At 39.0% G+C, this 25477-nt stretch overlaps 2 pseudogenes; both read left to right on the top strand.

Annotated features, from left to right (window-relative positions):
- The first annotated feature begins 1601 nt into the window (after positions 1–1601).
- LOC103294818 (tyrosine-protein kinase Fer-like) lies at positions 1602–21826 on the top strand (annotated as a pseudogene).
- A 1581-nt stretch (positions 21827–23407) lies between these two features.
- Positions 23408–24716, top strand: LOC103294813 (eukaryotic translation initiation factor 3 subunit H-like; annotated as a pseudogene).
- The last annotated feature ends 761 nt before the right edge of the window (positions 24717–25477 follow it).

The following is a 25477-nucleotide window of genomic DNA, read 5'->3' as shown; positions in this document are numbered from 1 at the left end:
ACAGATGTTGATTCTAGGAACACTCCTTGATAAGCTTCCTTTCCAATAATCTGTTTCAGAGTTGGCTCCCCAGAGAACCACACCAAGTAACATGCCTCAAGCCAAAACAGATCACCACTATCAACAACACCAGTGCCACCACCACAACCTCCAGCAAACCTGTAACTCTCGCTGCATTTTTTGTGTGTGCTACACAGCACCATCTTGACTCAGGCATCCAGGGCACCCTCCTTACTCACTTTCACTTCATTCCTACATCTGTGGAAACACTCAGTCTATTCACTTTTTTAAAGTAGACTTTAATTTTTTAGATCAGTTTTAGGTTTACTGCAAAACAGAGAAGAAGCTACAGAGGTTTCTCATATACTCTCTTCCCTACACATGCATAGCCTCCACACCAGAATGATACCTTTGTGACAATTAATGAACCTATGTTGACATGCCATCATCATCCAAAATTCTTAGATTGCCTCTTGGTGATGTATATTTTATGGATTTGAAAAAACATAGGTAGCCTTTTCAGAATGGCTTCTTTCACTTAGCAATATGTATTTAAATTTCCTCCATATCTTCTTATGGCTTGAGAGTTTGTTTATTTTTATCACTGAATAATAAATATTCCATTGTCTAGATTTATATTTCAATCACCCATTGAAGGATATCTTGGTTGCCCCTATCTTGGAGATGTTTATTAAAACTAAAGCTGCTATAAACACCTGGTTTTACTGTGGACATAAGTTTTGAATTTCTTTGGTTAAGATCAGTGAGCGAAATTGCTGAATTATATCATAAGAGTATGTTTAGTTTTGTAAGAAAACACTAAATGTCTTCCAAAATGGCTGTACTCTTTTGCATTCCCACCAGCTATGAATGAGAGTTCTTGTTGCTCCACATGCTCGTCAGCATTTGGTGTTGTCAGTGTTTTGAATTTTGCCCATTCTCACAGCTGTGTAGGAATATATCTTTGTTTTAATTTTTATTTCCCTGGTGACATATGATGTGGGTCATCTTTTTATATGCTTATTTGTCATGTGTGTATCTTCCTTTGTGTCTTACAAAAATTTGTCTAGGTTATCAAATTCACTTTAATTATCAAATTTGTGGGCATAGAACTACTATTTATTTTAATTTCTATAGGTTCTGGATGATATCTTCTCTTTCATTTCTAACTTTAGTAATTCGTGTCACCTCTCTTTTTAATATAAATGACCTATTCAAGAGGCATTTTTCCTTTATGTTAGTGCTTTTTTTTTTTTTAAATCTCTAGCACTTATTTTTGTGGGGTTTTTTTGTTTGTTTGTTTTAGAATTCCTATATCTGCATACATTGCCCATCTGTTCTTGCATGAATTCAATTTTATTTGCTAGATCCCCTGGCATCTTAATCACAGTTGTTTTAAATTCCCAGTATAGTAATTCCCACATATCCCTGCCATATCTCTGAGTCTGGTTCTGATGCTTGCTTTGACTCTTCAAACTGTATGTGTGTTTTTTGTTTTTTTGTTTTTGTTTGTTTTTTGTTTTGCCTTTTAGAATGCCTTGTAATTGTACTGGGTAAAAGAAACTGCTGTAAATTGGCCTTTAGTAATGTAGTGGTACTGCATGGTGGTGGACAAAAAGCAGTCTTTAGTCCTACGATTAGGTCTCAGTTCAGTAAGTCTGTGCCTCTGGACTGTGAACTTCACAAGTGCTTCTCAGGCCTCCCTCACTCTCCCTTAGGTGGGATGGGATGTCTGCAGAGGACTAGGGTTGTGCATTTTCCTTCCCCCGGTTTACTTAGGTTCTGATAAATCCCCAAAAGGTCAGGCTCTGGTTAAATGGCTTCTGCTGAGGACAGACCTTGCTAAGAAGAACAAAGTGCTCTGTCATGTTTCAAAATGGTTTCTTTTCCCCTCCCCTTGCTGGAAGTGAGAGGGAATTCTTCTGATATTCACTGTGAGGACCTGGTCAGGCTCCACGAGGTAAAACTCATCAAAATAGGGGCCCCTCCTATGACTGGCTCCCACTGGAGTGTTTATCTCTGAGCTGTGTCCACATTAGTCTGCAGCAATTGGTCAGCTCTAGTTTATGTTTTCTTAACCTGGCTGTGGTTCCTGCAGAGGTTTCTGCCTGCTAAGTTGTGATTCTCTGCATTTGCCTTTATGTCTCTCCAATCCGGGGGCAACAGTTTCCCCTCTGACCTTCTCTTAGGGATCTAAAAAGAGTTGCAGATTGTCCAGTTTGTTCAGCTTTTTACTTGTTAGGATGTAATGGCGACTTCCAAGTTCTAACATGTGAACCAGGACTCCTTTTCATTTATATTGCCACTGCTTTTGTTCATTTATTTCTTCTCTGATTTATTGTAATAGCAGACTAACTGGTGCCATGTTTTCTCGTGGTTCTTCCACATATTTAAAATATGTTAGTATAGATTCTTGTATAGGAATTTTAACACATATGGACACACTTGTGATTTGCAATGATTTTGAGGACAGAAGGTTCTTACACTGTTCAAAGGGTCATCAATCCCTCCACAGAAGTAAATTTATCCAGAAATATAAACTTTTAAGTAACTTTAGAGGGATTTTCAAAGGAAAGTTGTATCACCATAAACTGAAGTTATTTTAAGTTGTTAATATTCTTTCTTCTTTGCATAGAATAAGCTGAAGATTTAATTAAACCAGATCTTGCTAGGAATTAGGGTAGAGGACAATGAGGACTTAGTAGCATCAGAAGGGTGTGGAAAGGGTGAAATTGGGCAGAATAAATAAACTGAAGGCATGGAGGAGAACAGTAATTTTCTGTTTACCAAGGAGTGGCCTTCCCATAGCTTATTTGCTTCTGAACATAAATGACCTTATTAATCTTTGTACTCTTCTCATTGTCTTCCTTCATATATCAGACTCTGAGGGTTCTTTGAGAACAATACACGCATGGTTTTGCCTAGGGTAACAATTATTATAAGAAAATCACAGGTGAGAAATAAATTAACTGCACATGTTCAACATATATTACTTCTGGAAAAGAACACACACACACACACACACACACACACACACACACACACACTCATCAAGCCCTCACTTTCTCATTCACTCAGACTGCCAGACAGAAAGCTTGCTTGACTTGGTTGCTCACTTCCACAAGCAGCAGGTTGCCTTACTGCAATGCACAGGGATCTTCATGATCCAGCTCTTTATTAACTCCCTATTCACTGTTCTTTCGCCAAACCACACCACCCCCCCCACTCTAGTCAGAATAAGCATCTTTGCCCCACATACATGACATTGTTTCTCTGGATTCCAGAGATTTTGCACAAGCTGTTCTGACGTTAATTACTATTAACTTTTTATATGAAAGTGAAGATTTTGTATTTTGAATTATTTGACTATTTTCTCTCAAAGTGATTAGTTTTTTTAAAAAAATTTCCAACAATATTCCAGGATAAAATCGTGTAGATTCATGTAAAGAAATTTTAAAACTCAGTTATTTCCCTAGACCGCATCTGGAAACACTTGTGATTTTCAATGATTTTGAGGACATGAAAGGGTATTTTCTTTTTAGATGCATGAATTAGCAAAACTGAAAAACTTTCTTGCAGAAGACTTTAATGACAGTTTGTGTATTATTTGCACATTACTATATTTTTCCAGGTTTTATTTTTTGGATTAGTTCTACTCAAATCCCAAGACCTTAGTATTATGTTTTCTTGGACATATTTGGTTATTGGCAGCAATTTCTCTTCTCTGGAGGATTGTTTTCCTAACTGATATGCTAGCATTTCTGGTGTATATCCCCCACATTGCATGTCATGCTAGATATGATAATATAAGTAGTTTTGCAAGTTGGGCAAATAAATCTGAGGTTGTTCATTCATATCTTTTAAAGTATTCTGTAAGATAAACTTCCTTGCATTTCACTCTCTTACAGGCAATTAGGATCAGAGGAGGATACTGAGGTGTCATTGGACTGATAAGAATCTCTAAAAGATTTTTTTCCTTTGACTGCATAGGCAATTTGCCTATAGCCTGATTTCTTAAAGGCTTTTTACCTACTGACTCATTCATCTTGACAACCAACCAAAAGGAATTTGAAAGGCAAGTTCAGTTTTTTCTACACTCCTGGAAAAGCATTTTCCACACAATGTTATCTATCTATCTATCTATCTATCTATCTATCTATCTATCTATCTATTGATTATTATGATTAAGGTATTACATATGTGTCCTTATCTCCCAATTGCCCCCCACCCCCTTAATCATGCCCTCACCCTCACCCCCTGGTGTCTGTGTCCATTGGTTAGGCTTATATGCATGCATACAAGTCCTTTGGTTGGTCTCTCCCCCTTACCCCCACCCTCCTCTACCTTCCCTCTGAGGTTTGAGCATCTGATTGGAAGGAACTCCTACCATTTGCAACAACACAATGTTATCTTGATTTCTTTCAGTTTAATGTCCCATCTAGAAAATATTAGGGAATAAAAATTGGGGAGGATGGGGTGGGGTTTTGCGTTTTTGTGGCCCTGAGGCTCTAATCCTTATTAGAACCTCCTTGCCCTAGCTGGTTTGGCTCAGTGGATAGAGCATCACCCGTGGTCTGAAGGGTCTCAGGTTGGATTCCAGCCAAGGGCACATATCTTGGTTGCAGATTCCCTGACCCTAGTCTGGGTGCATGCAGGAAGCTACCAATTGCTATGTCTCTCACATCAAAGTCTCTATCTCTCCCTCTGCTTTCCACTCTCTCTGAAAATCAGAATCAATGGAAAAGTATTCTTGGGTGAGGATTAACAACAACAACCGAAAAGAACCTCCCTTCCCCCACATTCTCCTCCCTCCCACCAGACCCTAATAGCTTTACTGCTTCCTTCTCAATTTCCTGTAGAACAAACTGTGAAAGTGAGGAACTTAACTGAAAGGTCCTTCTGAACAGGGAACATGTTTTATTTCTATTTTTAATTTCTATCTTCTCTACTGTCCCTGAGGCCTAGAAAGCACTTAAAACATATTTACTGATGGGCACTTGGACTACTTCCAATGTTGGCTATTATAAATAAGACTGTGATGTATATATATGCTTTCAAATTAGTGTTTTGGGTTTCTTTGGATATATTCCCAGAAGTGGAATTTCTAGGTCATAAGGCAATTCCATTTTTAATTTTTTGAGGAAATGCCATACTACTTCCCACAGTAGGTACAACAGTGCAGTAGAGTTCACTTTTCTCCACATCCTTGCCAACACTTGTTTGTTGATTTATTGATGGTAGCCTTTCTGATAGGTGTGAGGTGACAGCTCATTGTGCATTTCTCTAATAATTAGTGATGTTGAGCATCTTTTCATATGTGTATAAGCTATGTTTATGTTCTCTTTGGAGGAGTGTTCATACAGGTCCTTTGCCCATTTCTTAAGTGGATTGTTTGGTTTTTTGGTGTTGAGTTTTACAAGTTCCTTATAAATTTTGGATACTAAGCCCTTATCAGTTGTATCAGTAAATGTGTCCTCCCATTCAGTGGGTTGTCTTTTCATTTTATTGATGGCTTCCTTTGCTGTGCAAAACCTTTTTCGTTTGATGGGGTTTATTTTTTTTTTCTTTTTCTTTTGTTTCCCTTGCTCAAAGTAATAGATCAGAAAAAAGGTTCCATGAGAAATGCTAAGATTTTACTTCTTATGTTTTCCTCTAGGGTTTTCATGGTTCTGAGACTAACATTTAAGTTAGACTCAGCTCTAAGAAAAGATGAAATATTGCCATTTGACTTTGAGAATATTATGTGAAGCAAAATAAGTCAGTCAGAAAAAGCTAAAAACACTTATGTGGGATATAAAACTGAAACTCATAGACACAGACAATAGTATGGTGGTTACCAGAGGATAGGGGGTGGGTGGTGTTAATGCAAGAAAACATTCAAACCTGTAAAGAATTTTGTGAGTTTAATTGAGCCAAACTGTTGACAATTGCCAGGAAGCAGAATCTCAATGTGTTAGGTTAATGCTCTGGAAAATGGTGGTTTTTCACCTATTTTTATAAATTGCCATCAAAAGTAGAGAACTAAATGGGCTACATGAAATCTATTGGTGATATATTAGGGATCAGGAGAAATCAAAGGGTACTGAATAAAAGTAAAGTGGTAGACACATGCTTCTTTTACATATGTGGGTACAGGGTAGTTAACAATCAACAATTAACATGATAACATTAACAATGAAGGAATTTGTGATCCCTGTCCTGGTTCCAAGGTGCCCTGGTTGTGCCCTGGATGGGGGAGGCGGGGGGACAGAAAAAGGGAAGTTACAAGTTACCCTGGCATTCCACAGATCTGTTATCTTAGATGCAAAAATATAATAGTATCAGTAAAGATGGAAGTTGATCTTTGTTAGGGAAGATGTTGGCTTAGGACATGACTATCCACTATAAACTGCTTTTTTACTAAAGGTTTTAATTTGCACTCGGATGTCGAGTGTGACTCGACATGGTTAGCAGTAGAATAAAGGAATCGAGAAAAGCAAGCAAGTGCAAAGGGTTAATTTCAGACCATTCTTTGTGGTTAGTTTAGGTCTCTTGAGTTGGCAAGGCTGCCACTCAGGCCTTCCCTGAGTTAGCCAGGTTAGCATGTAGCTCCTTTTCGTCCACAGTGGGTAGGATTATGCTAAGTGAAAGGATAAAAGAGGCCAAAAATATGGTGACAGAGATTATTTGACTTTGGGTGGTGAGCACACAGAGCAATATACTGATCATGTACCACAGAAATGCACACTTGAACCTATATGATCCTATCAACCAATGTGACCAATAAAATAAAATAAAAATAAATACATAAAATAGAATAAAGTAAGTAAATGTCTCAAATTTAAGAAAAATAATTATATAAAACTAGTTTGCCCTTATAAATATTTTGTGTGTTTTTGTTTGTTTATTTTGTCTTTCCTTTCTATTTTGGAAACATTGGGCCCCAAGTAAGCACAGTTTGCTCAGGTCATGATATGTTTCTTAGAGGGAATATAGACTGCTTTCTCATGGTCCTTTATCTTTTTTCTATAAGATTTTCAAGAGTACAAATCCAGAATCTGCTATCCTTTAGGACAATACTTTGTCCTGTCTCTAACTAGTTCTATGACTCTATGAATAATCAGAAATTAAAGAAGGGAAAATATACGTGTCAGAGAAACAAATGAAACGATAGTTAAAAGGAAGCAATAAACAAAATAGAACTCTTTAAAGAAATTGAGCAAAATTCAAATTAAGTGTATTCTAAAGTAAGATATTAACAAATGATTGATATACCTAAGAAAAGCATAAAAGTTTATAATATCTGTGGAAAACAGAAACTTGAAGTCTTATGGCTAGGTGATATGTAGAGATTATATAAAAACATTTTTTTGAAGTCTAATTTTAAAAAAAAATTCAGTAGAGGGGACAAAGGAGAGATGGGGGAGAGATCTGTAATACTGTCAACAATATAATAACTTTTTATGTCATGGGTTAGAGACCTTTTTTTTTTTTTCAAATTCAGTTAGTATAGGACCAAGATAAAATTAGAATCCAGTTTTCCTACTTCAAGCCTAGTTCTACGGTAACTTTAAAAAGCTTGTTCAAATTATTAATATAACCTCTAAGAGAAGAAAATTTTTGCTTTCTTCACTGTGGTGTCTCTAGGGTTTAAAATAAAGCCTGACATATTAGACTCTCAACTGGTATTTGTGGGACACATGCATATGCACTAAGCCTTAGTTTTTGACATGTTTGTGACAGATTTTTTATGTTTAATAATAAGATTTAAGATATATAAATGATTCGGGTTATTTTATTGAGCAGGGTGATTTCTTTCCTGGGTCCTTGTCCAGATGGATTCAAAGAATGAAGCCACGGACAAAAGGTGGTAGGTGAAAAGTACAGGAACTTTATTGCAAGCAAATACTACTTCTAAAACCTTAATCCTAAATTCTAAGCCTAAAACTCTGCTCCCCTTGGCACAGGGGGGCAGAGGGGCCACCTAAGGAATGTGTCCTCTAAGTTCCTAATCCTAAAACTCTTCCCTCCTGGAGGGACAGAGGGGTCCCCTAAGAAAGGTGACCACAGCTTTCCTTGTCTTGAGGCATTAAATAGGCTGGAGACCCTTCTTCTCTACGTGGGACCTTAGCCCTGGAATCAGCTCCCACGACCCCCACATCTGCACTTTCCCTCTGTTTGGTCATCTTATCTGCTTAGGTTGGAGTCACTTTTGATTTTATCTTATAGCTTTCTCCCAATTGTGCTGGCCTGGGGATGTTTTATCTTACAGCCCTCCCAGCTGCTCAGGTCAGGGCTACTTTTGATCTAACTTACGGTCACTTTAATTGCTCAGGCCAGAGATACCTCTGTCCTTGGTTTAAGGCTGTTTTAATTGCTCAGGCCAGAAATGTTTCCATCTGCCTGGACCCCTCCCTCCTAAGGCATTTCTCTCTCCTCTGTACAAGTCAGATAAGCACCCTGGCGTCTTCAGGTCCCCATCTATGCATTCCTCTCCCATGGACCTTTTTTTTTTTTTATTTCCCAAACCTTCCTAATTCAGCTAGCTAGCTGGCCCTTTCACAAACAACCTAAATATTTGATATTTTCCTTTGGATATTTGTGAATTTTGGACAGATAATTGGAATTATAGGTAAATACTGATATTTACATATCTTTGACCTATAAAAATGGCATTGTTTTGTGTTTCAATTGAAAAACCACTGACATACTTAATGGGGACACAATTATGTCAACATTAAACTTTTTTAATTAAGAAAAGAAAAAAAGGGACTAGGCAATGGCGTAGAGAAGGAAGCCGGAGAGGAGCGCTTGGCTCCAGGATCAGAAGGAACGTGGGGCCATCCAGAGCTTTGCCGTCTCGGATCGAGGTTCAGGCAAATCTGGGTCTGAGAGGTGGGCTCCACATCCACGTGGGGATCCGCTCTCCAGGCCCTGGACCGAGCTGCGCAGTGCCAGCAGCAACAGTACTCTCAGGAGACTACAGAAGCATTGACACCCAGCATGTTCAGGTGTGAATCGTGGTGACACACTGAAAGGCAGTGATTTACTGCTTTTTTGGGGGGGGGGGGCATGCGTGTGTATGATTAAGGGATGTAAGTGCAGGACTCCAAGATTTACTTCCCTTCTGTTCCAGCGGGGATCTCCGAGGAGAGTACAAGCATCTGGTGGCATTATTCCATGTTTATATTCTATGGAGACCTAGATCTTGATTTGGAAGTTTATGACAAAATGTTCCGCATCTGACTTGACATCAACATTACCAATGAAGCCTCTGGAAATCACAAATCTACTTTCTGTCTCTGCAAATTTGCTTTTTCTGGACATCTACAATAATAAAAGTGTGATATGCTAATTAGACCTGACAGCCAAACCACCTACCCCACGACCTTCTGGACGAAGCCAGGGCTGCGAGGGCTGAGCCCTTTGTCGGAATTTCATGCATCAGGCCTCTAGTTTCATATAAATGGAATCATACAATTTGTGGATTTTTGTGTCTGGCTTCTTTTCGTTAGAGTTTTTAAGGTTCATTCATGTTCTTCTTTTCTTTTAGTATGTATCAATGCTTCTTTCTTTTTTATGACTGAATAATACTCCATTTTGGAATGTAGCACATTTTGTTTATCCATTCATTAGTTGATGGACATTCACCAATTAATGGTTGTTTCCACTTTTTGGCTATTTTGAATAATAGCACTTTGAACATTACTGTGGATGTATGTTTTCAGTTCTCTTGGGTGTATATCTTGGAGTGAAATAACTGGGTCATAGGGTAATTTTATGCTTAACATTTTAAGGGAACTGTCAAATTGATTTCCAAAGTGGCTGAACCATTTTACATTTCCACTAGCAATGTATGTGGGTTCCAATTTTCCACATTCTCCCCAACATTTGTTATTGTCAGTCTTTTTTTATTAAAGCAATCTTAGCCAATGCAAAACAAAACAAAACAAAAAAAAGCAAAAAAAAAAAAAAAAAGAAAGAAAGAAAAGAAAAAAAGAAAAGAAAAGCCACTGATATAAATTTAATAATGCATAATTCTAAGAATAAGAAAAAATAATAATCCTGTGTTATATTGGAAAAATATATCAGCCATGCTAATGATCTCTGATAATAGCCAAAAGTTTATTTTATCTGATTAGACTAGAAAATTTAGTATAAGACATCCTAAAAGCTTGTTAAAATTTAAATTTCTGAGACCCTATTAATTAAGATTCTGACAGGATAATCAAGTCTGAATTCCTTGACCTGGCATACAAGGCCCTTTGAATCAGCTCATCACTTCAGTGTGGTATCTATCACCATCTCTTCACTCCATTTAACTCCCATTACTTTCAATCACACATTACAAATTTTTTATTTTAATCTTTTTTTATTAAAATTTTTATGTTACTATGTCTGTCTTTGTCATCTCTATCTGAAATTCCGAATGAAGTTTGTCAAATTAATAACTTTTCTAAGCCATTTCTGCACAGATTTATTTTTTTATGTATTATCTCTCTCCCCCTGTAGCTAATAAAATCGTCAGTGGCAGGACCATTCACTGGCATTTACTAAAACTCCGGTAAATTTAAAGATTTTATTGAATTGCTGGCAAGTCAGGGTTGGGTTTATGATTGAAGGCAATAAGTAAAGACTGGTTTATAGGTAAAGACTGGTTTAGATTCTTAGTGTTTTATATATATATTGTTTATATATATATACTAGTGGCCTGGTGCACGAAATTCATGCATGGGGGGGTGGGGGTGTCCCTCAGCCCAGCCTGCACCCTATCCAATCTGGAACCCCACAGGGATCGGGCCTAAACCGGCAGTTGGACATCCCTCTTGCAATCTGGGACTGCTGGCTCCTAACCACTCACCTGACTGCCCCCCTGCTGGCCTGATCACCCCCAACAGCCCCCCCACGCAGCCAGCCTGATCACCCCTAACCACCTCTGCCTCGGACCCATCACCATGGCTTTGTCCGGAAGGATGTCTGGAAGTTCTCCCAGTGTAATTAGCATATTACCCTTTATTAGCATATATATATATATATATATATATATATATATATATATTTTTTTTTTTTTTTTTAGAGAGAGAGAGGAAGGGAAAGGGAGAGGGAAAGGGAAAGAGAAAGAGAAACATTGATATGAGAGAAACATCAATTGGCTGCTTCCTGCACAATCTCTGGATTGAGCCTGCAACTTGACCAGGAACTGAACCAATAAACTTTTGGTGTACAGGACAATGCCCAACCAACTAAGCCACATGGCTAGGGCTAGATTTTTAGTTTAATCCTAGTTTCTCTCTCTCTCTCTCTCTCTCTCTCTCTCCTGCCTCTTTCACTCTCTCTTCTCTCATTCTCTATCTTCTATCTCTCACTGTCATTCGTTTTCTCTCTCAAAATGGCACATTATCTTATATAATAAAGAAGTAATATGCAAATTGACCATCACTCCAACACACAAGATGCTGCCCCCATGTGCTCAAAGATGACCATCCCCATGTGGACATAAGATGGTTGCCACAAGATGGCCAGCAAGGGAGGGCAGTTGTGGGTGATCAGGCCTGCAGGGGAGGACAGTTCAGGGGGGACCCAGGCCTTCAGGGGAGGGCAGTTTGGGGGGACCAGGCCTGCAGGGGAGGGCAGTTGGGAGCAACCAGGCCAGCAGGGGAGCAGTTAGGCGTCAATCAGGCTGGCAGGGGAGTGGTTAGGGGGCAATCAGGCAGGTGGGCAGGCTAAGCAATTGGAAGCCAGCAATCCTGGATTGTGAGAGAGATGTCTGACTGCCTGTTTACGCCCAATCCTGGACTGGGCCTAAACGGGCAGTCGGATGTCCCTTGAGGGGTCCCAGATTGGAGAGGGTGTAGACTGGGCTGAGGGACACACACACCCCCATGCATGAATTTTGTGCACCAGGCCTCAGTAAATGGATATTTTTCATTAATTTCTCAAGTATTGTTTGTTATTATCTCCCCCTTACATAGTTTTACAGCTCAACTTTGTCTTAGTTAGTAGTTGTGACTTTTGTTTGTTTAATATAACTAATTTCTCATTATATTGTGAGTGTTTCTCTTAGTATTTGTGCTCAGTGTAAAAGGGAATTGACGTTTGGAAGCATCTCAGAATATTTGACCTATGATTTACAGCATTTACTTAATAACACAAAAGAAAACAAACAAAAGACATGTTTTAGTGTCCCCTGAGATTTCCCCCATTAACATCTAATTTTAGATTATTTCAGTTCCTGCTATTAGCAGTCTTAGGAGCTGCCAGTTCACACAATGCTTTCAAATTTACATGGGTAGGCAATGAGAACATATGGGACAAAAGTTCTGCTTTTCATAGTCTCCATTTTAACCTTTCCCTTTAAAATTTAATCAGCCTGAGAGGAAATAAACACTTTTTATCTCCATTGTACAATGGAAGTGATCTCCTCCCTTTCCCCAGTGGTAGTCAAGTTCCAGATGGCTGCCTTGAACTGCAAATTTTAAATTAGGTTGACTCCTAAGAAAACTTGGCAGGTACATTTATTTTCTTTTTCTTTTTTTCTTAAGTTTGTTTTTTATTGTACCCTATTTTCCCCTGGACCCCGTCCCACCCCAGGCCTTTACCACACTACTGTCTGTGTCCATGGACTATGCATATATGGATATAAGCTCTTTGGTTAATTTCTTCCTGTCCCCCCACCCCCCTTCACTCATAGATCCCTCAGTCTGTTCCATGCACCCATGCTTATGGATATATTTTGTTCAGCAGTCTATTATGTTTATGAGAGTCCACATGTTAGTGAGATCATATGATATTTATCTTTCTCTGACTGGCTTATTTCACTTAACTCCAGTTCCATACATTTTGTTGCAAAGAGTAAAATATCTTTCTTTTTAACAGCAATATAGTATTTTATTGTGAAAATAAATGTACCACAGATTTTTTATCTACTGTACTCATCTACTGTTGGGTACTTGGACTATTTCCAGATCTTAGCTGTTATAAATAATGCTGCTGTGAACATGGGGGTGTGTATATTCTTTCTGACTCGTGTTTCAGGATTCTTAGGATATATTTCCAGAAGTGGAATTGCTGGGTCAAAAGTCAGTTCCATTTCTTAATTTTTTAGGAAACTTCATATTGTTTTTCACAGTGGCTACACCATTATGCATTCCCACCAAAAGTGCAGTAGGGTTCCCTTTTCTCCACATCCTCACCAGCACTTGCTGTTTGTTGATTTATTGATGGTAGTCATTCTGGCAGGTATGAAAGGAGGCAAGAGTATACAATGGAGTAAAGATAGTCTCTTTAATAAATAGTGTTGGGAATATTGGATAGATAAGTTAAAAAAATGAAACTAGTCCACCAATTTACACCATACACAAGAATAAATTCAAAATGGATAAAATACTTAAATGTAAGTCACTAAACCATAAAAACCTAGAAGAAAACATAGGCAGTAAAATTTCAGACTTCTCCTAGGGCAGTGGTCAGCAAAAAGCAGCTCAAGAGCTACATGCGGCTTTTTGGCCCCTTGAGTGTGGCTCTTCCACAAAATACCATGGCCTGGGTGAGTCTATTTTGAAGAAGTGGTGTTAGAAGTTTAAGTTTAAAAAATTTGGTTATCAAAAGAAATTTCAATCGTTGTACTGTTGATATTTGGCTCTGTTGACTAATGAGTTTGCTGACCACTGTCCTAGGGCAAGAGAGACAAAGGAAAAACGAAACAAATGGAACTACATCAAACTGAAAAGCTTCTGCACAGCAAAAGAAACCAACTCTGAAATGAAAAGGGAGCCCACTGTATAGGAGAACATATTTGCCAATGATACATCTGATAAGGAGTTAATTTCCAAAATATATAAAGAACTTATACAACTCAACAAAAGTAAGAAAATCAATCAATTAAAAAATGGGCAAATGACCTAAATAAACACTTCTCTAGAAAGGACAGATGGCCAATAGATATATGAAAATTACTCAATATCACTAATCATCAGAGAGAGACAGGTATTTTTACCAAGTAAAGGCCAAGTGTTTCTAACATGGAGCCTCCAACAGCCCCCCCTGCTGGCCTGGTCACCCCATGCAGCCTGCTGTTGGGTTCTCCTTCCGGTTGTTTCAGTCATGACGGCTCCTGGCTTTTTATATATTAGGATGATACATAATATATTTATATTAATATCTTACTTAACAGGATTGTCCTATGAAACTATTATTTAAATGTTGAGAAGATTGAAACTTAGGAGTTTAACTAACTAGTTGCCTAGTTCACAAAGTAAAGAAGCCAGAATCTCCAACTCTGAAGCCCAAGTGTGTAAGCTGATTCTCTGGTTGCTCCAATATTCCCCACTCTACATACCATCTCCCAGTATATATACAACATAAGTATGAGGGAGGACTGGGCCTCAGTTATGGACATGTGCTCAGTTATGAAAAGTCTATCATGCTTACTGGAGAAGCACACACCTCACACAGTGCTCTATAAGTGGAGTTTTTCATTCCATTTTGTACTTACTGGGTGCTAGTCCTCTTTTCAAATCCTGTATCTGTTTTATATTTGTTTGCTTTCTGGTTCTCCTGCCCATTCTCCCTCCACCTACTCCATCCTTCATCTCCAAGCCATCCAGTCTGCCATGGTGAAAACCAGAAAGCTTTTCTCCCCCAAGTTCTCAATAGCCATGACACAATGCTAAGTTTATTTAGTCCCAACATTTGAATTTGCAATTTTTTGTTGTTGTTAATCATCACCTGAGTATATTTTCCCATTGATTTTTAGAGTGGAAGGGAGGGAGAGACAGAGAGAGAGAGAGAAACTTTGATGACTCACACCGATTAGTTATCTCCTACACACTCCCTGACTCGGGCCAGGGCTTGAGCCTGCAACCAAAGTATGAAGTATGTAATACGTGCCCTTGACTGGAATTGAACCCGGACACTCTTCAGTCTTCGGGCCAATGTTCTCTCCACTGAGCCAAACCAAACTTGCTAGGGCAAGTTTGCAATTTTTATAGGTGGTTAGGAATACCTCACTTAAGAGATTACAATAGGTTCTTCTTAAGAAATTGTGTAAATTTGCATTGAAGAAATGAAACACCAATTATGTTTTTATGTGTGTATAAGGTGCTCAGGATCAAACATTATATGGTTGCCGTGAGAAGGGAATGCTTATCCCTTCTCAAAACAGTCGACAGAAAAATATTGTACTTAACTTCTTTATGCATCACCTAATCTTTCTAAGAGTGAAACCAGATGGAAGAAAGTAAATGTTTTAGGCAAGAATGTATAAATTGGAGAAATTTTTTGGGAAAAGTACTTTGAGTACTGATTTTCATCTTTCATAGTACAGATATAGAGTCTCTAAGTTAAGAGACCCTTCTGTCCTTTAATTAACAACTAGTCAACATGTAATTACTGGGATAAAAATCAAGAGGAAAAGTCATCTTGCTATTTCCTGCCTTTCAATTAGGAATATAAGCAAACCTTCTGTAACTCTTCCTGTTCTCGTAGCATTAGCCTTCATCCTAATGACCTAGAGATAACTTTTCCTGATAAGTTTTTCTGCAAGAGTAAGTCAATGATAATTTCTCCTGTAGAGACTGAATTGCTATGGAAATCGGGGCTATTTCTCAAGATCCTATTCTAAAATGATTACTTTGAATGCTTTAAATGTGCTAAGTAATCTATCAGGACATAAAGCACTTATCATTTATAAGAATACAATTAACACTACTCTATAATATACTAACATTTCTGTTTTTCTTGCTTTTACCAACTCTGGGCAACAAATCCTGAATGAATTGATCACATGGCTGTCATAGCATGTTTGACGGGAATAATTAAAGGGCTCAAAATTATTTGTTGCAGATGACTAAACATTTAATGTGAAGTAAGACATTTATAAAACTAAGTTAGAAAGACTTTCCATATTGTAAAACTATGTGGTAAGTTCTAACATAACTTCTAGATACTCATTTCTCAATGACTGCTCATTTATGAGACCAAATTTATTCTTATATATTTAGTAATTTATTCCTTTTTTTTGCATCTATATTTCTTCATCTGGCCAACTTCCTCATCTGTAATGATATTTTTATTTTGTTCAATTTACTTAATCTTATGACCACTAATTCTCTCATGACTCAGAGTCCCATGATATGCACATGTTTGTAATGTGATATGTGTGCTTATGGAGTTTGGGGATAAGTGACTGTTGATTTCCCTTATCTGAAAATTCAGAAACAAGGTATTTTTTAATTGTTTTAATTATACTTTACATTTAATATTATTTTGTATTAGTTTCAGGTATATAGTATAGTGGTTAGGTATTCATATACTTTACAATCAGATTAAAATATTAATAGATACTTTTTGGGTGTAAAAATGATCTGATAGGGAATGATGCTATCAACAGAATGTTTTCATCCTACCTAATAATAGACAAATATGCAAATAGACCGTACCTTCGCTATGCCCATGATTGGTCAGGAGGCGCGGAGGGGCGGGACTCAGGGTGGCCGATTAGGCTGGCGGGACGCTGAGCTCGCATCGCCAGCGGCGACGCGAGCTCAGCGTCTGCACCATGGCTGTGCTGCGGCACAGAAGGGGCCTCTGGGGCAGAGAGCCCACGTCCTGCCACGGACCATCAAAAGCGGGGGATCTGGGTGCCTATCTGCTCCGGCACCAGGCCTTTCAGAAGCCTCCGCCGTGCAGGAGGCTTCTGAAAGGCCTGGTGCACCAGAGCACAGGCACCCAGCTCCCCCGCAATCGAAAGCAGGGAGCTGTGTGTCCGCTCCAGCACCAGCAGACCCCCTGCCATCAAAAGCGGGGAGCAGGCTGCTAGCAGTGTCCGCGGAGCATGCTAGGCTTTGCGGGGCAGTGGATATGGCCTGGATGGCAGGTTAGGCCTAGGGGACCCTACACGTGCATGATTTAATCATGCACTGGGCCTCTAGTTTATCTATAAAATTGTCAATAGTTTATGGAAATTTTTAATTTTCTTTTTTACAGCCTTAGAGCAAGGAAGGGAGAGACAGAAAGAAACAGATCAATGTGAGAGAGAAACATCAATTGGTTGCCTTCCATATGCTCCCTGACTGGGGATCAAACCCACTAGTCAGGCATATACCCTGAGCAGGAATCAAACTGGCAATATTTCTGTGCACTGGATGACACACTCAACCAACTGAGCCATTCTGGCCTGGCTGAACATTTTTTTTTTATTTTCTTCTCCAAAATTTCCATTAGTTTCTAAAGTTAAGACTATTTCCTTTTAGTGTTTTATTTTTGTTTTTGTATATTTATGTTATTTTTTCTTCACTAATTCTTTATAAAATCAATTTAACTCATGGGCAACATGTGCTAGATAGGTATCACTGTTTTCTAATAATTATGCAAGATATTAGGTGCTATGGACTGAATGTGTTCTCCAAATGTTTATATGTTAAAGCCTTAATCCCCAGTGTAACAGTATTTGGAGATGGGGTCATGACCTCATCTAAACCTCATTAGGTTTAGATGAGGTCATGAGGGCAGAGCCCCAGGATGGAATTAATGCCCTTATAAGATGACGAGACCTGAGCTCTTTCTCTACAAGAAGGTTTATACCAGGACCTCACCAAGAACCTAACCATGCTGACACCTAATCTCAGACTTCCAGGCTCCAGAATGGTGAGAAATAAACTGTTAATTCAGCTACCCAGTCTCTGATAATATGTTATAGTAGCCTTACCTGACTAAAATACTAGGGCTTAGTCTCTGAGTGTCTATTTTTTTGAGTTGTTTATATTATATGCATAGATGAGTGAGGCATGCACTAAGCTCACATGGAGCTTATAATCTAGTAAGCAGAAACCAACCTATATACACCAATTGACTGCAATTGGCTCAAACCAAAATTGAGCTAGTATGAGAGCCACATCCCATCCACCATGAGAAGAAGAAGAAGGAGAAGAGGAAGAAGAAGAAGAAGAAGAAGAAGAAGAAGAAGAAGAAGAAGAAGAAGAAGGAGAAGGAGGAGGAGGAGGAGGAGGAGGAGGAGGAGGAGGAGGAGGAGGAGGAGAAGGAGAAAAGGAGGAGGAATACAAGAAAGGGAAAATAATGTATATTTCCAGCTTAGGGAGTTGTTTTACACTTGAGGAACAAGGTGGACTTTTTAAAAAAATATTTTTAATATTTATTTTCAAAATTTCAAAAGTACAGAAATTAGGAAGAACAGTGAAACCCATAAACAAAATTTCTATGCTCAACTATTATTAATTTTTGACATATTTGCTTCAAAAATTTAAATTTGGGGGTGGCATCTAGCTCCCATGTATGAGGGGCTCTAGCTTGTCAGGTTCCAGCTCACATTTGCTGGCTAGACCTATGATCATTCCTGTGAGCTTCACTGAGTGTTTTATCAAGTGTCTTCCTCATTCCTCATGTGTAATCCTTCAACATGGACATGCTACTTTGGCTAAGATATGGCCAGAAATGAATAGTAATGAGACATATGCTGATTAGAAGACTCACTTGTGTAGTATGGAGCATAAGATAGTGTTATAGAACACTGCGATTTGGGAGTGACCTGAAGAATTAACATGAAGCTGTGTTAAAATTGCAAGACTTAGAATTATGGTTATGGGAACATTGAAGAAATGTATGGCCCTGAGGATAAAAAGTTATAAAGAATATGCATCTACTTTACAGAACCTTTGTAATCAAATTGATAAGGTAAGTACTAGCCAAATAAATTATGTCAGCAATGTATCCATGTCTTGGCCACTTATGATTCAGTGGATGGAACAATTTGGTAGAATAATGAAGACACATACAGAGGGCCTTAATTCTGGACCTTTACACAGGCTCTCCTATGATAATCAAAGACAAGCAGCAGGTGAAGAAAAGTTATATAGGTTTCAGCAGCAGATAGAGGTAGAGATGATCAATTACAGAAGCAGAGAAATTAAAATACAGCTATAGACAATTAATAAAAGAAATGAATTCTGCCAAAGAGAAATATAAATAAGCTTTAGCTAAAGGGAAAGAAACTGAAAAGGCCAAGAAACATTACTACAAAACCACAATGAAACTTCATGCATTGCCTAGTTAAGTAAGTATTGGCATTGAAAGGGGCACAGTTTCATCAGAATCAGTATTATGACACCACACTTTCTCTGCTTATGGATGCCTTACACAAGATGCAAGTAGAAATTATAAAAGCACTAACAGGCATTTTTTATGAATACAGCCAGATAACTAGTCTTGTTACAGAGGAAATGTTCTGTAACAAGAATGTTCATAAAGAGATTCAAATGTCAGTTGAGCAGATAGACCATACCACAGGATACAATAAATACAAAACATCAGCTGCTAAAGAGCAAGAAATTGGGCTTGATACTTCCATACTAGAAAAAACGGAAAATCTTCAGGCAAATAAAATTATGTGGAGTAATTTAACAGCACCAAGTTTGCAAGTAATGTTGAGAACTTTAGCAGTGGAACTTATGCAGAACAGCAGATGCATTTAAATGAGGAAGGAGGCTGTCCTGGAGCTAGAGAAAAGATTTGAGAAATCTTCTAAGCCCTATGAAAAGAAGTCTGATATTGTGCTTCTTTATTTTTTTTAATCCTCATCCAAGGATAGATATGCTTATTGATTTTAGAGAGAGGGGAAGAGAGGGGGAGAGAGAGCTACACCTTTCATATGGGCCCACACATAGGTATGTGCCCTGATAGGGAATGAAACCTGAAGTCTTGGGGTGTACAGGATAATGCTCCACCCAACTGAGCAACACAGACCAGGACTGATGCTGTGACTCTGATGAGCCCAAAACAGACACTTAAAAAGCTGAAATAGTCAGTGTAGCATCTGAGGTGCAGAGGCCAAATTTACAGCACAGAAAGAATTACTAGAGTAAATACTTCAATAAAATGATGGAAAAGAGCCACCTCTGGTAATAAATTATGAAGAAGATGCATGATCAGTTACATCTATGGAAAGGAAGGAGATGCTATCCAAATTTGAGTCTATTTGTCATTCAATTTCTGGAAAACTTAGGTCACCAAAATCTGCATTGGGCTCTTCAACATTCTGTGTTTCAATCCCTGTAAGTGAGAAGCCCTGGGCAGAACAGGAGTTGTACCATGGTGCAATTCTAAGAATAAAAGCAAAGATCTGTTACAACAACAAGGGGACTTCCTGGTACGTGAGAGCCATGGGAAACTTGGTGAATATGTCCTTTCTGTATATTCTGATGGACAAAGGAGACACTTTATCATACAACTAGAGGCCCGGTGCACGAAATTCATGCATGGAGGGGGGGTGTCCCTCAGCCCAGCCTGCACCCTCTTCAACCTGGGACCCCTTGAGGGGTGTCTGACTGCCCGTTTAGGCCCGATCCCACCAGGATCGGGCCTAAACAGGCAGTCGGACATCCCTCTCACAATCCAGGACTGCTGGCTCCCAACTGCTCGCCTGCCTGCCTTCCTGATTGCCCCTAACTGCTTCTGCCTGCCAGCCTGATCACCCTCTAACCACTCCACTGCCAGCCTGATTGATGTCTAACTGCTCCCCTGCCAGCCTGTTTGCCCCCAACTTCCCTCCTCTGCCAGCCTGGTCACTCCTAACTGCCATCCCCTGCAGGGCTGATCCCTCACAACTGCCCTCCCTTGCAGGCCGGGTGCCTCCAACTGCCCTCCCCTGCTGGCCATCTTGTGGTAGCCATCTTATGTCCACATGGGGGCAGGATCTTTGACCACATGGGGGCAACCATATTGTGTGTTGGATTGATGGTCAATCTGCATACTACTCTTTTATTAGATAGGAGGATAGAGGCCTGGTACATGGGTGGGGGCCAGCTGGTTTGCCCTGAAGTGTGTCCTGAATCAGGGTGGGGTTCTCTTGGGGCGTGGAGAGGCCTGAGCAAGGGGCCTGTGGTGGTTTGCAGGCCAGCCACACCCCTGGCAACTCAAGCGGAGGCCCTGGTATCTGGAATTTATTTACCTTCTAAAATTGAAACTTTGTAGCCTGGAGTAGAGCCAAGCCTCCTGCTGAATCCGTGGAGCTTGGATTTGTTTACCTTCTATAATTGAAACTTTGTATCCTTGAGTGGAGGCCTGGGGCCCCCAGAGTGTGTTGTGGAAAGCTTGGCTTCTTCTATTGCCGGGGAAACCCAATGGTAGCCATCTTGGCTAGGGTTAATTTGCATACTTGCCCTGATTGGCTGGTGGGCGTGGCTTGGCTGGTGGGCGTGGCTTGTGTAGTGGAATGATGGTTAATTTGCATATTACCCTTTTATTAGAGAGGATATGTTGATAATATGTATGATATTTTAAAACACTGGTTTTTCAAACATCCCTCTACTTACAGATTATCACTATACAACAAAACTAGCCATCACTAAGAAATCAGGTGTAGTTCTGCTAAATCCTATTTCTAAGGATAAGAAATGGATTCTCAGTCATGAAGGTGTCACCTTGGGATAATTACTGGGCAAGGGAAATTTTGGTGAAAATATTTAGGGCATATTAAAGGGTAAAACTGCTGTTCCTATTAAAACATGTAAAGAAGACCTTCTTAAGGAACTAAAAATACATTTTTTTACAAGAAGCCAACATTTTCAAGCAATATGATCAACCCAATATTGTGAAACTTATAGGAGTTTACACACAAAGACAGCCTATCTATGTCATTATGGAACTGATTCCGGGATACCAGAACAGTGTCACGTCACTTTTTAAAAAAAGTGTCTTCTATGTCTTCATCCAAATTCTTGATAAAAACATTGAAAAAAAGAGGATCAAGCATGCAATTATAAGACACACCGTGGATAACTTTCTGACAGAGCTCCATCAAACCTTAAATCAAGATTCTAGCATGTTAGGTTGAATGGCTTTCACAGAAGAGAACATGAAGGCAGGGAGGTCAGTTTAAATGGCTAGGTATGCTAGCTACATGAGTAATGATGAAATAATGTTGAGCACAGGGTATAGAAAAGAACAAGAAGTTGTGGGTATTTTCTAAAACAACTTGTTAGAATGTGGCAACTGACTTGATATGGATCACAAGAGGGAAGGGAGAGGTAAACTAAAGAAGGGAATAATAATAAACTCATATTTACTGAATACTTACCCCACATTAAGCACAATGCTAAATATTTTACTCCGATTATTTTATTGAAATGTTAGTAAACTTCAAAGTCAAATACCGTGACTTTTTCCTATTTTTTTTTTAAAGAAGAAACTGAGGGAAAAGATACTTAGAAAATATTAATGAAAAGAACTTGCAAGTAGAAGACTATGCTGCAAAGCCAAACTTGTGTGATTCTATAATCTCTCATTGTTCTACAATGCCTCCCTAGGATACATTTAAAAGAAGATTTTGAGTCTGAGTGAAGAGCAGAAAGATGAGGTGACTAATAATGACAAGAGGAAAACCTAGACATGAAGAATGATAATGAGTTTGGTTTGGAAAGTAAAAGTCTGGTTGTCCTTCACTACTCATTCTCCTCTTCTTCCATAGTAAATTACCGTCCAATTTTTAACAGATATTGGGCTGTCAAGAGTAAAGTAAATATTTTCCAGCTTCTCTTACAAACAGGTGTTGACCTGCAACCAAATCCTGGCCAGTAGGAAGTAGGGCAAATGCTAAATTCAGTGTCTAGGAAATGCCATTAAGGAACAAAGTTATGTTTTTCTTCCACACCTTCTCCTGATAGATGGAAGGCAGAGGTCATGGCTGAAGCCTTAGCAGGAATTCTAAAAGATTGATCTTTCGTACCATGAGACCGGAAGCCACAACGAAATAAGATAAAAGTAGTCTGGATCTCTGCCACTGTGAAATGAGAGAATCAACTTTTTAAAATTATAACTATAGTGGAATTTCTACCAAGGGAAGTATAATCTCTTCCTACCAGATTTCAATGCAGTGATTTTTCTTTTTCTTTATCAAACTTTCTCTTTTTTTTCCTATTGTGTAAAAGTAAATATCATCAACATATAAATGCCTATTTTTATGTTATTTTTATTCATAATCTTAGATATATTGTTTATTTTTAGTCACATGGATTATATATGAGTATATATTATATGCAATGAAAGTATTTTGTGTAGCTTAAAAGAATTTAGAGGTCAGACATAATTTAGGATTGAATCTCACCTGTGCCATATATTAGTTGTATTTCTATGGAAAATTTCTCAATCTATCTAAAAACATTTTATTCATCTGTAAAATAGAGATAACATTTGCCTCAAAAATTGCTGTGTGGATTAAATGAGCTAATGTATAGAAAAATGATAAATGAATTTTAGTTATCCTCTAGCTTATGGACAATGCCAAGGACACAAAAAGTGAAACTTATTGAATGAATTCCAGCTTTAAATATGAAAACCCCAAAATGAGTGTTGGTTCGGTATTGTCCACGACTGTACCATGAAAACCCTGGTCAAGAGAGGCTGTTCTGCGGGAAAGATGCCATCCCAGAAGGAAGGCACCAGCTCAGCCACACCTTTCCAGCTACACCACCAGCATGACAGGGAAAGGCAAAGGTAAAGGCGGTTCCGGAGATTCAGACCTGTAGCAAGTAAAGATAGATGACTTAGTGGTATTAAATATAATAAAACTTTATCAAGAGAAAGGACAAGGAACTGAGGTAGTCCAAGGACTGTTTTGGGGCCTTGTTGTAGAAGATCGGCTTGAAATTATCAACTGCTTTGCTTCCCCACAGCACACAGAGCTGCTGAATTTGACAATATCAGATGGAATTGATGCAGAGTCTTCGTCACGTAAACACTGATCATCTCCACCTGGGCTGGTACCAGTCTACATACCATACAGCTTGTTTGTCATCCAAGCGCTCCTGGATTCTCAGTTCAGATATTGGGCTGTCAAGAGTAAAGTAAATATAAAGCATGTGATTGAAGAGTGTGTGGTTCTTTTTTTTCTTTTTTTTAATTTAATATATTTTATTGATTTTTTACAGAGAGGAAGGGAGAAGGATAGAGAGTTAGAAACATTGATGAGAGAGAAACATCGATCAGCTGCCTCCTGCATACCTCCTACTGGGGATGTGCCCACAACCAAGGTACATGCCCTTGACCAGAATCGAACCTGGGACCTTTCAGACCGTAGGCTGACACTCTATCCACTGAGCCAAACCTGTTAGGGTGAGTGTATGGTTCTTATTTATGACCCCAAAATACTGCCCAAGGGTCTCTCTCACTGAAGGTATACAGACTGACTCCCAAACTGATGGAAGTTTGTAAAGTGAAGGATTTTTCTCCTAAAGCATTAAAAAAAGGAAGAATCAATTTTGAGCGTATGTTTGAAGTGCCGATCCTAATTAAAAATTTACATCTGATCAACAGACTAATGTAGGAGCTTGAGAAGTCAGCTGTAGCAGGTAATCGTGAGTTGCTCAGTCTTACTAGCAGCAATCATTTGGGAAAGAATCTACAGTTACTGATGGACAGAGCGGATAAAATGAGCCAAGATATAGTTAAGTATCACACATACATGAGGAACATGAGTAAACGGCAGCAGCAGAGACACCAGTAGCAGCGGCATGGCCAGCAGAAGCATATGCAGGGCCAGATTTGAGGAGAATACCCACTTCCTGAGGAGGATCTGTCCAGACTCTTCCAACCATCCAGCCCCCAGCCAGGAAGGATTCTCGGTTCTTTGCCGACCAGGTTAATACTTACTGCCGGACATCAAGGAATTCACTGTCTAAAACTTAAGCAAATTCTTCATGGCCTAGGCTCTTCAAGTATGCAACTAAAAGGAGTTTCCAGAAAAGAGCTTAATATTGACTCTTGCAGTCACATTAGGGCAACTCTTAGAAAGAAATATATTTGCATAATGAAAAGTCTTACTGGCAAATAATACAAAATTTTTAAATAGAAAGGCTGAGTAGCTATTTTTTTTCCTCTCAGAGTTGAATGCCTATGTACTCTTTGATCTAAATTTTTATGATTAAAAACACTTCATAGAGAGGTAAGCTACTGGATGAAGAAAAATTTAAATTTGCATGTAATCCTTCAAAATTTACAGTACTTAGTACAAACGTAACATAAATATTTGATTTTATAACATATTATTCTTAATTTTAATTCTTACTTGCACTTCAGTGAACTCATATCTAATCTAATAATAGACAAATATGCAAATACTCCTAAGTCACGCCCACCAGCCAAGCCACACCCACCAGCCAATCAGGACAAGTATGCAAATTACCCCAACAAAGATGGCAGCTAATTTGCATATCAAGACAGCATCTAAAGAAGCCAAGAGCTGCAGAAGGGAGTAAAGCTTCGAAGAAGCAAGCAAGCCGGGAGGGGGTGGGGGAGGAGAAGGGAGGAGCAAGGTCAGGGCCGGGGCGGAGGGAAAAGCAGGCGGGCTGGTGGGAAGGCGGGGTGGGTGACAAGGGCGGAGGGGAGGCAGGGTAGAGTGCAGCAGGAAATCCTATTGCAGGATTTTTCCTGCAACGGGAATGCTAGTAAATATATAATACTGCATCATATTTAAAAGGCAGTAGATATT

The sequence above is a fragment of the Eptesicus fuscus genome, chromosome 14 (assembly GCF_027574615.1).
Source record: "Eptesicus fuscus isolate TK198812 chromosome 14, DD_ASM_mEF_20220401, whole genome shotgun sequence".
NCBI classification, from domain to species: Eukaryota; Metazoa; Chordata; class Mammalia; order Chiroptera; family Vespertilionidae; genus Eptesicus; species Eptesicus fuscus.
The sequence above is the reverse complement of the archived record's forward strand: the minus strand, read 5'-3'. Positions and strand labels throughout refer to the sequence as shown.